The 13,309-nt window shown below is 36.7% G+C and overlaps 1 pseudogene; it reads left to right on the forward strand.

Moving 5' to 3' along the window:
* Nucleotides 1–3,197: 3,197 nt before the first annotated feature.
* On the forward strand, nt 3,198–3,310 carry LOC114695896 (annotated as a pseudogene).
* The last annotated feature ends 9,999 nt before the right edge of the window (nt 3,311–13,309 follow it).

Here is a 13,309-nt window from a genome sequence, read left to right on the forward strand (position 1 = left end):
TTAAAGTGATTTTCAGTGAAGTCGTTTATTCTCTAAAAAAGAAAAATTAAATAACTGGAGTTACTGTAATATTCAAAGATCAAGAAAACTGTTAGATTCTGCAGACATTCTTGATCTATAAGGTAATATATATAACTGTGTGTGTGCACATGTGAGTGTGTGTGTGTGTGTGTGTGTGTGTGTGTGTGTGTGTGTGTGCGCGTGCGTGCAGATGAACTGAACCATGTCATAACATTTAGGAGAGGTGATTCATCGCTGTGATTCTATGTTCTAATCATGTATGTTACATTTCCATTTTTTTTATAGCATAGAGCCATATTCTTGGACTGCTTACAGCTGGACTTTACAACTAGAAAATCCTGCATGTCATTAGCTGGCTCGAGTGCTTGAGTTCATATTTCATTGCCTTCATACTCTACCATATAGAACAATTTTGTGTAGCTAAAGATGAATTTTATGATGTTTTTCTAAAACTCCTAATTATAAGGTAATGTACAATGACTGCTTAAAGTTATAGCTCCAGCTTTTGATTTATTTTACAAGTCTTTCTTCCCTGTTCTTTGCTAAATAGACATTCTTTGTGTTTTATTAGCGGTTTCTCCCATTGCATCATGCTCTCGGTGGGATGGTTGCCTGTGTTTTACTTTACTTCTGCCATTAATTACCTATGGCCCTGTATCATGTCTCCTACAGACCCATTTATCATAATGGTGCCTGTCGGTGTCCCTGCAGTGAGCAGCCTGTCAGAGTTTCCATGGGAAACCCCACTTCTCAAGGGCTTTAAAGTCTGCTGTAAAACTGTGCTTTAAGTCATACACACTGAAAGCACATGGAATGATATATGGAGCACTTTATTTTTAGCTTCAAAAAGACATATTTGGGGAAACAATTATTTCAAAATTGAGTGTTCATGTACATTGTGGTAGAGGACCTTTTATAAAAGTAATATAATTTATAAAATATTTATTGTTCTGTGTTTTATTTTCATGGAAACATGCTTTTTTTGCAGTTGATATATAACCATACAGTCTAGGCGATAGGCATATTTTCGGGGATGTTTCTCTGTTTTATTTCACAAAAACATGCATGATTGCTACTTTCATTAGTAATTTTGAAATATGCCTTTAATCAGGAAAAAAAGCCCCCAAAATATTCTTCTAATGATAGAGAATTGATCTTCTAAACTATTTTAAGAGTTACCTGCTGTGAGATGGTCTGTATGTCAAATTGCTCTGATTGGTCAATAAGTAAAACACTGATTGGCCAGTGGCCTGGCAAGAAGTATAGGCGGGACTAACAGAAGAGAATTGAGAGAACAGGAAGGCAGAGAGAGTCACTGCCAGCCGCCACCATGACAAGCAGCATGTGAAGATGCCGGTAAGCCATAAGCCATGTGGCAAGGTATAGATTTATGGAAATGGATTAATTTCAGCTATAAGAACAGTTAGCAAGAAGCTTGCCATGGCCATACAGTTTGTAAGCAATATAAGTCTCTGTGTTTACTTGGTTGGGTCTGAGCGGCTGTGGGACTGGCGAGTGACAGAGATTTGTCCTGACTGTGAGCAAAGCAGGAAAACTCTAGCTACAGTTACCTAAGGTATTGCTCATTAGAAAATCTGTAAGTGAGAACCATGTTTGCATGACATTTTTCTAATTCATAAGAAGTAATTTTTTATAACATTATCAACTGAAGAGCTATTAAAATACTCTTAAGGATGATATTAGTTGTGTTTTTGTTTAAAAAACACAGAAAAGACTGGTATTAATTTCAAACTAAAAAAAAGCTAAGCATAAGTGTGTCTCAAATAGTAGAGTATAAGGAAAAAAAGAAAAGAAAGGGAAATAAATGGCAGAGAGTTGGAGGCAGCAGGAGCTTGAAGTGGCTGACCAGATTACACCTTCAGTCGGGAAACAGAACAAATGTTAGTGCTCCTCCATCTCATTTTACCACAATACCCTGCACAGGGAATGGTCCCAAGACTGGACTTCCCATATCAGTTATTATGATCAAGATAATCTTCCACAACATGTCCAGAGGTCAGTTTCCCAAGAGAGTCTGGATTCTGTCAGGTTAACAATTGTCACTGATCATCACACCACTATTCATCTTTAGAACTTCATCATCCTAAAGAGAAACTCTACAACAGTAAGTCCCCATTCTCTTCTCACCCTGGTATCCTGTAATCTAGTCTACACTTCAGAATTTTCTACTATAAATATTCTTTGAAGTACATTGTGCACACCTTGTCTTTCAATTCTACTTTATTTCACTTAGCATGTTTCTCAGCTTCAAGTTGGTTGTAGCATATGTAAGAATTTCAATGCTTTTATGGTGGAAAAATTATAATTTTTAATATTCACCACTTCATTTATCCATTCATCTGTTCTTAAATATTGGGTTCTACCTTTTAATCATTGCTAAAGCAACATAACAACAAAATGACTCTTAATGACATACTATTATACCCAGAAATCAGTATCTCTCTCAACCCTCAACAGAGAAGCTTTTTCTTTCACTGGATGGTAATACACAGCTTAATCAATGTGCAAAAGGTAAGAGAATTTGAAGTGCCCAATCCCAAATGGCATGTCTTTATCACATTCCTCACCTTAAGGCCTCAGGGATGTATGTGGAAGAGGAGGCAGAAAAAACATAAGAACCAAATGTGTGGTGTAGGACTCCAAGGAAAATGTGTCTTCTAGACACATCAGGACGATCCACACATTAGCTCACAGACATTATGACTGCAGATTCAAACTAGACAAAATCCCCACACTGAGAAAGGAAGACTGAACAAGGATCTCCGCTCCTCACCAAAGAGCTATTTGCTATTGACACTTACCAGAAATGAGAAATGGGTTTTCTCCAGTGGAACATCACTGGGTGTATCACCATACTCCAAGACAGGCCTCATGTCCAAGAGCAGTTGGCCAATACAAAGCAAACTCCATATTTTATTTCTGGGTTTTTTTTTTTTTTGGTGCGGGGGAGAAGAGGTTGTGGCATTATGTTTTGTTTTGTTTGGTTTGGTTTATTTTGCCTCATTAGGTTTTTTGTTTTGATTTTAATTTTTGTTTTTGTTTTGAGAGTCAGAACATGAAGTTGAGTGAGCAGGGTCTGGCAGATTTGCGGGAGGGGAAAGAATATGATCAAAATGTATTATGTGAGAAAATATTTAAGTATAAAAGGGAAAGGCGTGCTCGCTTCGGCAGCACATATACTAAAAAAAAAATTGGAACGATACAGAGAAGATTAGCATGGCCCCTGTGCAAGGATGACACACAAATTCGTGAAGCGTTCCACATTAAAAAAAAAAAAAATGCATTATCAACATTGATATGCAATGTCCTTTCCAATTCTCTAAAGGTTAAACTACTAAGGTTTCAGATAAATCTCTGTCTATTCAAATCTCTTACACACAGTTTTTATTATTTTTTACAGTTTATTTATATATTGAGGCAGACTCTATATAGCCATAGCTGGCTTGGAACTCACTATATAGAGCAGGCTGGTCTTTAACTCACAGAGGTCCACCTGCCTCTACCTCACCTCCCCATGGTTGGAATGCAAAGCATGAGTCACTACACCTGGAACTCTTCTCTACTTTTCATTGTTGTTTATCCTTTTGTCACTGAGTATTGAAATTTATATATACATACATATATATATATACATACATATACATATATATATTCCTTATCATACATATGATTTTCAAATATATTTTCTTATTTCTTGGGTTATTTTTCCAGTTTCTTCTAATTTCTTCCCTTTAACATACACATTTTTAATTTTTATTAAATCTGACTTATTGTTGATTTTCTTTAGTAGTTTTTGTTTTTATTTCATTCAAAAATATGAATTTATAGTCATAGACATTTACTTCTATAGTTTTTTTTTAAGTTTTGTGGCTTTAGATAATATATTGAGATCCATGGTAAGTTTGTCTGCAGTTAGAAGAATTGGACCAAATTTATGTCTTGGGACATGATTGTGGAATCCCTCAGTGTCATTGCTTTACAGACCATCCCTCTTCCATAATGGCTCAAATATCTAGATTGAGGGCACTACATATACAGAATGTATCCCATCATGTAATGTGCTTTCTGGTTAGAAAGACACCTACCAAGAGGACACTATAATGGCCGCAGATAGCCAGAGAGGAGACTGTTTTTACATTGCTCCATGGGGCTCGCCTCAGGGTCCCTGTGCATCCTTTGGACTTCACCCCTATGAGGCTGGGCTCAGGGTACCTGTGCATGCTTTGAACTATGTCTCTATATCAAAGGTAGGAGAATCAAGGTTTTCTTACCACTCACTCAGCTATGAGACAGAGGAAAAGACATGAGAATGGGGCTTGTATCCTATTGATAATCAAAAATTAAATTGTAAGTCTGACTATTAGAACAATCCACAAACAGGGGGAAACTGCAAGCCATATAATTAACTGGAGTCTTGTATTTAGCATATAGAAAGAACTCTTGAGATGTAGTAGAAAACTATAACCCAAGCATGGTAAAAATAGATCTTAATAGATGTATTTACAAAGAAGATAGGCAAGTACCTCCAAAACATTTGAGAATATGTTTAGTATCATGAGGCTCAAAGCAAATAAAATTCAAAATGATTGCAATGCCACTTATTAGTCCCAAAGATGGCAGTTTATGGTTTTAGATAAAGGACAAATGATAACCAGTCTTGATGAGGGGGTGGAAAAATTGCAGTCATCATATATCTCTCTGGCATCATAATGTGAAATGGTTACATTACAACGCAACTTGACAGTCTTCAGAAACTAAAACATGACAAGCAAGTTGCACAGTCCTAAGTATAGATCCAAGAGAAGTGAAAATCTGTGTATACAAAAAAACCTTGTGTGTGGATTTTCAAAGCACCGAGGAGTAAAAAGCAATAGAAACCCCCATCAACTGAGTACAAAACAAAATCTATCTAGAGCATTAAATATCTTTCAGTGATATAAAAAAAAAATGTTAAAACAATACAGGCCATGACATGTGTAAATTATGACATTTTATTCTATAAATGAATCCACTCAGAGAAGGCCAAATGTTACATAATTCCATTTTCATTAAATGTCCAAAAGAGGCAAGGAGATGTGGGCAAGGAGTAAAAACCAGTGCCTTAGAGTGGGCCTGGGAGAAATTGTGAGTGACTGTCCCATGATGTAGGATTCATGTTTGGGGTATAAAATTAATTTAGAAGATGATAATGTTTATACAGCTATGAATATACTAAAGTCTATTCAACTGTATATTTTAAATATCAGAACTGTACATCGTGTTGAATATATATCACAATAAAACATACACATTCACATTCTGCTGACCCCCAAATCTCTTAAAGTAATGATTATAACCATCTTTAAATTTGTATGCAAATCTTAGAAGCCATTTTTTGCTATGTTAATATAACTGTTTATATAGAGTAATTATATGGAATGAAAACAACTTGATGAACATAAACTTTATCTCAAGATGGATGAGCTCCACATCTTCCAGCTCTCCCTCTGTCATGTATTGAGTTGGGCTGACATTGCTTTTACTCACAAATGTCATATTTCTCATTGTTCTGTCATTTCATATAAGACTTTTGATTGGAAAAGCCATTTTGGTCTTTTGAGGCTGTGAGGTAGTGTTCACAGTCCTTTTCTCTCAGAAGCAAGGCAGCCATACAAGTGGATCTGGGCAGACCATGCCTAATGGCCATGGCTCCCATCAGGACAATAGATTATCCTGATAGGTTAGCTTACCAATAAGGCTGTTTTAGGGGTATAATCAAGATTATTCTTAATAAGTTAAATCATTTTGTAAAGAATTCATTTCAGTAGGCCAAAAAGGTAGCTCAGTAGGTAAAAAGTACTTGCAATTGAGCTGGTTAGAGTTTCATCTCTAAGATCCATATGATGGAAGAAGAGACCCAACGTCTAAAAGTGGTCCACTGACCTCCACATCGGCACTTTGCTTTGCCTACCATGGCATACACATACACTTAATAAATATGCCTCTTAATTAAAAAAAATAAGAATGTCCTTCAAACAATGCCACTTAATGGTGCATGATTACCTAGTATTAGAACAAAGAAGGAAGGTTATGAGCAACGACTTTCTCAGTGTGACCTTGCCTTCCACGGGATAATTGACACTGTCTGGAAACATTGTGGCTTATCATAAATTAGGAGCTGGATTCTCCTTCTGATGTCAGTGGAAAGACAACAGTGAATTAGCTAGGCACCATTAAAGACCCTAGATGGGTCTGTATGACAGTTATATGGTGCAAAACTCCTAGAAGAATATGCTTAAGAATCTCTAATACAATTTATACTTGCTGCAGAAGAGGAAGTGTGTGTGTGTGTGTGTTTGATTATGTGTGTAAAAGGTAAGTTAATTAAGCTGTTTATATATATTATTATAAGCTGGTTTTGTATGAATGCCAAACTTATTTTAAAAGCAGACAGAGAGAGAAGAAGGGAGAAGAAACAGATGGAGGAAGAGGAACAGAGAAGAAGAGGTGATGGAATATTATAACTAAATGATATTTGCCACTAAGGAAAACTTCTTTTCTGATTTTTATATTCCCAGGTGCCTAATATATATTATGTGTCTTGTAACTATGCTTACATTAAAATAATCAACGTTTTGAATAAATGGACCACGAGAAACTCCAGATGCCCATCATTTGACAGAGTTCAAATGTGCTTGACACTGTCAGCCCAATAGAGCCTGATCTGGTCATGGTAGAAGACTACACAACTTGGACCAAGTGTCCCGGCAAAGAAAGGAACAGAAAACAGAGTCAAGGGAGATCTTAGTTCACTGGACTTCATAAAGAGAACTAACTCCCCTCCAATAAATCCTAGGGCTGGGGAGTTGTACAGGTCTTTCCTGTTTGCTGAGAAGTGTTCACATAAGGATTTGTGAAGCTTAACCCGTAAATCTTAGGGCAGGACAAAGGAGAAAGATTGTGTGTTTCCACGACTCAGAAATCTGGACCGAAGATACTAATTTAGGCCAAATACTGCTTTTGTCTCCTGTGTCTTCATCTCCTTCGTTCAAAAGTGCAGAAGATTAAGGCAGTCATTGTGTTCAGTGGTATTGGTGGAAATAAAGAAAAGATAAATGCTGGACTTGCAGAATGTAGTGTAGCACTAACATGGGGCTGGTGTGACTGTCTTCATTCTCTCCCTTGGTAGTTACAACACAGAACATCTAAAGTTTATGTGAAAGCAATGTGCAGCCTATGAGGCATTTGGACATAAAGGAATCAAAGTTTAGTTTCCATATGTAAATCTCCTTATATATGTTTTTCTCTCCTTATTGTTTTATTTTCCTTCTACAAGCTTCTGCTCTCTTATTTATTCTCACTACAAAAACAAAGATAACATCACAGGAATAGCAATTCCCCATTCTGAAAAATTAAATGGAGTGTCAAGAAGTTTAGCACAATATCAATACACAAAATATTAGCCAGAACATTCTGCTGTACTAAAAATAAGTCATATAACAAAAATATTGTTAAATTTTAACATCATAGAAAGATCTAGCAGAGTAAACCTTGCTTCACTCCATCTGTTTTCCTATAGATGTAAAAAATAAAATTGTAATTCAAATTCTTCCTCTTTTGCCAGTTTAATGTATGCATTTCTTATGTGCTCTTTACTGACATAACATCTATGTTATTTGAGGATTTTTATCCTTAACATCAATTTTGCAGACTGTTTCTAAAAATGGTTGCCTGGCAATACCTGCTTATCAGCAGCTGGCAAACATGTGCTTGTAACCAAGAACAAAACTGTCAGATCATTTAACATGGAGAATCGTTCTTTTTTTCTCAAATACCAATCTGCCAGCAGCTAGCTAATATGAGAACACATATTACAGCAGATTATGTCTGTGTGTCTTCTTAAATCCAATAAGGACTACATGTCTTTCATTATTTGTTGAGCCTAAGGCACAATATGTTCAAACATCAGAGGTAGTGCCAATGGTAGGGTTGCTCATCAATATTCTCAAATGCAGCCAGTTGCATTCTGATAAACAAACTTTCATTAAACCAGTAAATGGAAGTACTTTTTACATCTGTAATGAAACCCAGTAGTACTTAGAGTCTATGCTTTTATTTACATCAATCTTTTATTGTAAATCTATCAAGATAATAATGCATGACTTAAGAAAACAAATACCAATTACTTCTTTAGGGGAAAGAGCACTGATTTTAACAGCAGTTTCCCAGGGGTCCAATGACTTCCTTCCTTTCCTTTTCAGTCCTAGCACGATCTCAGGGAGAGCTGACTTAACCCACCCAGGAAGTGCTGTGGCCATCTTGAGTCCCACTGGAAGCTCATTCTGTTAGGCGAAAGCCATAGCCACAAATACCTCATGCACGTGATTCATTTTTAATTAGCTTAACCTTACATCAAGACTCCTGTCTCTATGTGACTACAATGACTTCTGTCTTACCCATAAATATTTAACCAGTAATATCTTCTTAATTACCCCCACTTAATGAAATAAGGGAATCGATTATTTATATTCATTCAACTTGCAAAAATCAAGTTTTTAACTGCTGTAAAAACTATACTTTGAGAACAGATTAAGGTGGAGGAAACAGTGTTTCTGTTGTCAGCCTGACTCTTCTGGTAAGGATGACGGTATGGCTTGGTCTTAGTTCTTATTATTTTGAAATTAATTTTGAGATTATGCTTTAAGTAAGCATATAAATGATGCATGGGAGTGAGTGGGAAGTGAGCACAGTATCTCCAGTTCTTAGGAAAAATAATCTGATTTCATTAAGCAAGAAAATTGTCTGGATGAGCCAATTTTCTTATTCTCTTTACAAAGAGTCCTCAATTGAAAAATGTTGATAGGTCTTGCTGTTAGGAGAGTTGAGCTGGCTGGAACCTTCTATTGGAACCATTAAATATTTAAATATCTCATTTATTTTGGAGTATATAGCAAAAGATTCCAGTCTTCATGTAAGATATTTAAATTTTTATATAAACAATATTTTTTGCTCTTGGCAATTTAAAGTTCACAAATTCCTCATCCTCCTCTTATTTAATGAAGAAGGCCATCCACTGGAAACAAGCTTATCTAGAAAGGAGCTATATGAAGAACTAAGACATCAAATTCCATTTCTAGCACTGACTGAAGCCCATCTCTTACTTTGGGCATACAGAGAACTGAAAAGTAGGATAAACTTTGATTTTATGCATTTCCTGAGAAATACAAACAAGAAAATTAGAGGTACATTTTGATGGCATTTTCCCATGTTATTGTAAGAATTCTGCCAAAACTTCAGGGTGTCACCTTCAGTGACAACTAATGACATTGAAAGAATTTGCACATTCCAAAACCCATTTTACAAATGATTATCTTACAAAACAGAAATCACAAAATGAGAGCTTCCCACAGAAGCACTGGCTTTCTTCATTCTAGAATATAGAAATAAAGTGGCCATTATCTATCTTTTATGTAAATCATGTGTGTTTTTGTCTTCTGGTTATTTTATGAGAAAGTAGTCTAAAAAGTAAATTTAAGGGCTTCAGAGAAATCGAAGCACACCCACTGTTCTGGCATGCTTTGTGCCTGATTACCCTTCATTCATGTTTTAACTCCCTGAGTATCTGCACCCTTTAATCCAGTATAATAAATCAAGAAATGATTTTTCTCTTGGAGACCAAGGGGGCATTACTTGAAATGCTAGCACACTACCGAAGTGGTGGGGAAGGCTGATGCAATTATCTAGAAGGTCTATTTATTCCTTCTCCATTCTTCTGTATATGAGGAAGAGAATTATTATCCGACACAGGTACTGTCAGAACTGCATCAGGAGAGAGATTAGAAAGTACTGATTTATAACAAGAATTACAGGTAGCCTAAGAAATACAGATAAAATGACTTTAAGGTTTTGTTCTATTTCCTATATTTTTAACTCAACTCAGGTTCTTGCTGTCTATTGTTCTTGAGTCATATAGTAATTATTATCATATTAGGATTTTTACTATTTGTCTATCTCCACTTCCCCCCCCCCAAGCATATAACTTTGCATTCAGTTGCTGTATCATCTTTGAAGCAGGAGAATTCTAATATGTAGGCATATAAATCATTCTGTTGCATGATAAATGTGCTGTAGAACATTAGGTCCCATGTCCGGGGAGGGAAACGAATAACCGTGGAAGGGTACTGTGCTCTTAGAGCACACAGTGAGAGCTGGGAGTCCTTAGCAAGTCCTTCTTACCTTTTCAATATGAGGAAACTTTGTCTACTTCCCCTGAAACACATGAACTCAATTATTAAACATTTTATTAATTTCTTCCAGTAAACAAGCCAAATAGAAAATATTACAGATTAGAATCTGTGCAAGCAGAGTGGCACACAATTCTGCTAAAATGCGCATCCTTTTTCATTCTAATCACTGAATGGGTCCTTTTTATTTCAGGCTATTAGCTTTTAGGTGCAGAATAATTTTTTAGCTGAGCAGTGCCATATTGCCAATCTGGCTAATTTGGATTGAAAAAAGACGTATTTTGTATTGTTCTTCATGTAATCTGTGGAAAGAGACAGGCAGAGTGGAACAGGTGCAGGGGTTCATACAATAGACACATGCATATTTTCTCTGAATACTAATTACCACCCAACATACCAGCAAGCAAAAACATAGATGGGCAAGGGTTGACACATTTGAGGAGTATTTCAGAGATTACAAGGTTTAAGCCTGGTAGACAAGAAGCAGTAGTCAAGTGTATTTGCTACACTCAGGCAAAGTAGTAACTTGTGAGCCATTTGGTTTCAGGCAAATCACATTACCACATGACTATCTTCTGGTCAATTTTGTAAAATCACTCCCCCAGTTTTTGACATTTATTCTTTATAATGATCTGGATTTGAGGTGTAGATCAGTAACCCAAGGAGACCAACCTTTTTCAACAGAAAGGGGAGGGGCACTTAAAACATGCTGGTTAAGCTGTACTGTAACTAGTCAACTCATATTACTCAGAAGTCTGCAACTAGGGGTTTGGAGAGATGGCTCAGTGACTAGAGAGCTCACTATGCAAGCATGATGTGAGGGCCTCAGTTCAGATCCCAGTACCCAGGTTAATCAAACAAACAAACAAAAAGGCTGGGTGTAGTCACATGTTGGTATAAAGACAGGGACTGATAGAAGTTGTTGGCCACCAAGTGCAAAGTGGAGATACTCTCTCTCCAAGGAACAAGTGAAAGAGCAGGAGAGAAAGCATCCATCTCTGGCCTTCACATGTGTGTGCAGTCTCAAATCTACATGCAGACACATGCTTTCACACTATACATATACACACTCATACACAGACTCATACACAGAAAGGAATCACTATACATGGAATAATTACAGTTAAATAAGAAATACATTTCCATTTTAAAGTACATATGCAAATAACATGGTTTCCAACTTTGACCACTAGCAGCTACATAAAACCTTTATTAAATGCTTTATTCAAAAATAAACCTTGGTAACTGAACATGGAAAATAATGGTTCCCTGCTAATAAAAGCATGGCAAAATAAAAGCATGATGGCAGCCAGAAACACAATCCATCAATGTGATTTTTATAAAATTGATTGGAGGTTTCAAGTTAGATAGGAGCAGGTACCCAGGGCCTGTGTCTGAATCTTACTGGCAGACTCCCAGGAGCACTGTAGTGTTGTTCTCCAGTATATATGAATGATGAGATCTCAAGCATGGAAGTGACTAAATTTAGGATAAATGAACTTTAGACATCATTGAATCCAATCCTCTTAAATTGCACTGAACGTTTAAATTGGCAGAAGCATAGGGCATTTAAATATCTAAGTAATTTTGGCACCATAGCACTGAAAATAAAGAAAAGAAATCCTTCCATATTTTAAAACAAAAATGTATTTGGCAACTCACATTGATCTGATAGCTAGTGTGTTGAACATGTTTCCTGTTGACCAGTAAAGATGACTTTGCAGAACCTATAATCTACATGACAGGAATAATGAGTCACCTCATTTGCATAGGAACACACCTGTACTTAAAGGATTTTGCAAACAAGACTGACTGTTGCCAAACCTTATAGATGAGGACAGAGGAATGGAGAACAAAAGGATTCTGGTTAACCCCGAAACAGTTGAGCAAGTCTCTACTCACGGGTCTGACTTGTACAAAAACTTGCTAAATCTTGGGTGGGAGTAGTGGCCCCAGGAAAGGAAACTAATGCAGAGATTGCTGAATTAAAATAAGAAACTAAAATCATGTAGTTTAATGTTATAGGATAGAAGGAGATTAAAACATCTTTAGTTCTTCAAAGACAGTCTGGAGAAATATACATTTACCCACATTTAAATTTCTTTGAGGATGCCACACATGAAATGCATGTTTATGATAGGTGATGGACCTTTCTATTCCAGTATTCACAGATCCCCAAGTAGCCATTTATGCCGAATAGAGATGGATATATGATTTCTGGAGCCAGGCCACATGGGTCCAGTACTGGCTCTTCAGCTCTGTGATTATACATCAGTGTCCTAGACTGTAGAAAAGGCTGATGGAGAGAGAGGTGGGCAAGTTAACATCTCAGTGTTCACAAACCTGCAAGAGTAAGATTATAGCCATCAGCTTTTATGAATGTTTCTAATCTCTCCAGCAGAGGGAGTGATAACCTTAAGAAAACAGGATTCTTCAAGGGCCTCAAATGCCCAAACTGTTCACTCACAGACAAGCCTCACAACCATAGTAGAATAATAATGCCAATAACTACCACAAATTTTATAGTCTTTAGGGCCGCTTGACAGACTGCAAAAGCCCAGTTGTTGAAGCGGCTCCCCAATCTCTTCATGTAAAGAGTGGATAAACTCATGTTCTTGTTCATTATAGGTTTTGGTAAAATGCCTTCAATGGTACCAGAGTAACTGAAACCACAAGGTTGATTTTCATTGTTGTTTGTTTGTTTGTTCTCCCTTTCTTTCTGTCACGGTGTTTAGATGGATACACTGTCTTAGTTTCTAACTACTCTACCTACACCTTAAAGATAAAACATCTTAGTGTCTGTCAAGAGCTGTGCCTATCAGAGTGGCAGACAGAAGAACCTGTGTTTTACAATGTTGTGACTCCAGTGTCCTGAAGCCTCACCTACAACTGGCTAACAGAAAGTTATTGTCCAGCCACGCCAATGAGTTATTCTCATTTGTTGTATTTGCATACTTGTGCTTCGGAGCCCTGTTTAGAAATTCTTCACTGCACTGAGAAGGTCTGTTGATATTCACTAAAGAAGCAGAAGCACAGGTGTGGTA

Source organism: Peromyscus leucopus, chromosome 6 (genome assembly GCF_004664715.2).
Source record: "Peromyscus leucopus breed LL Stock chromosome 6, UCI_PerLeu_2.1, whole genome shotgun sequence".
Lineage (NCBI taxonomy): Eukaryota > Metazoa > Chordata > Mammalia > Rodentia > Cricetidae > Peromyscus > Peromyscus leucopus.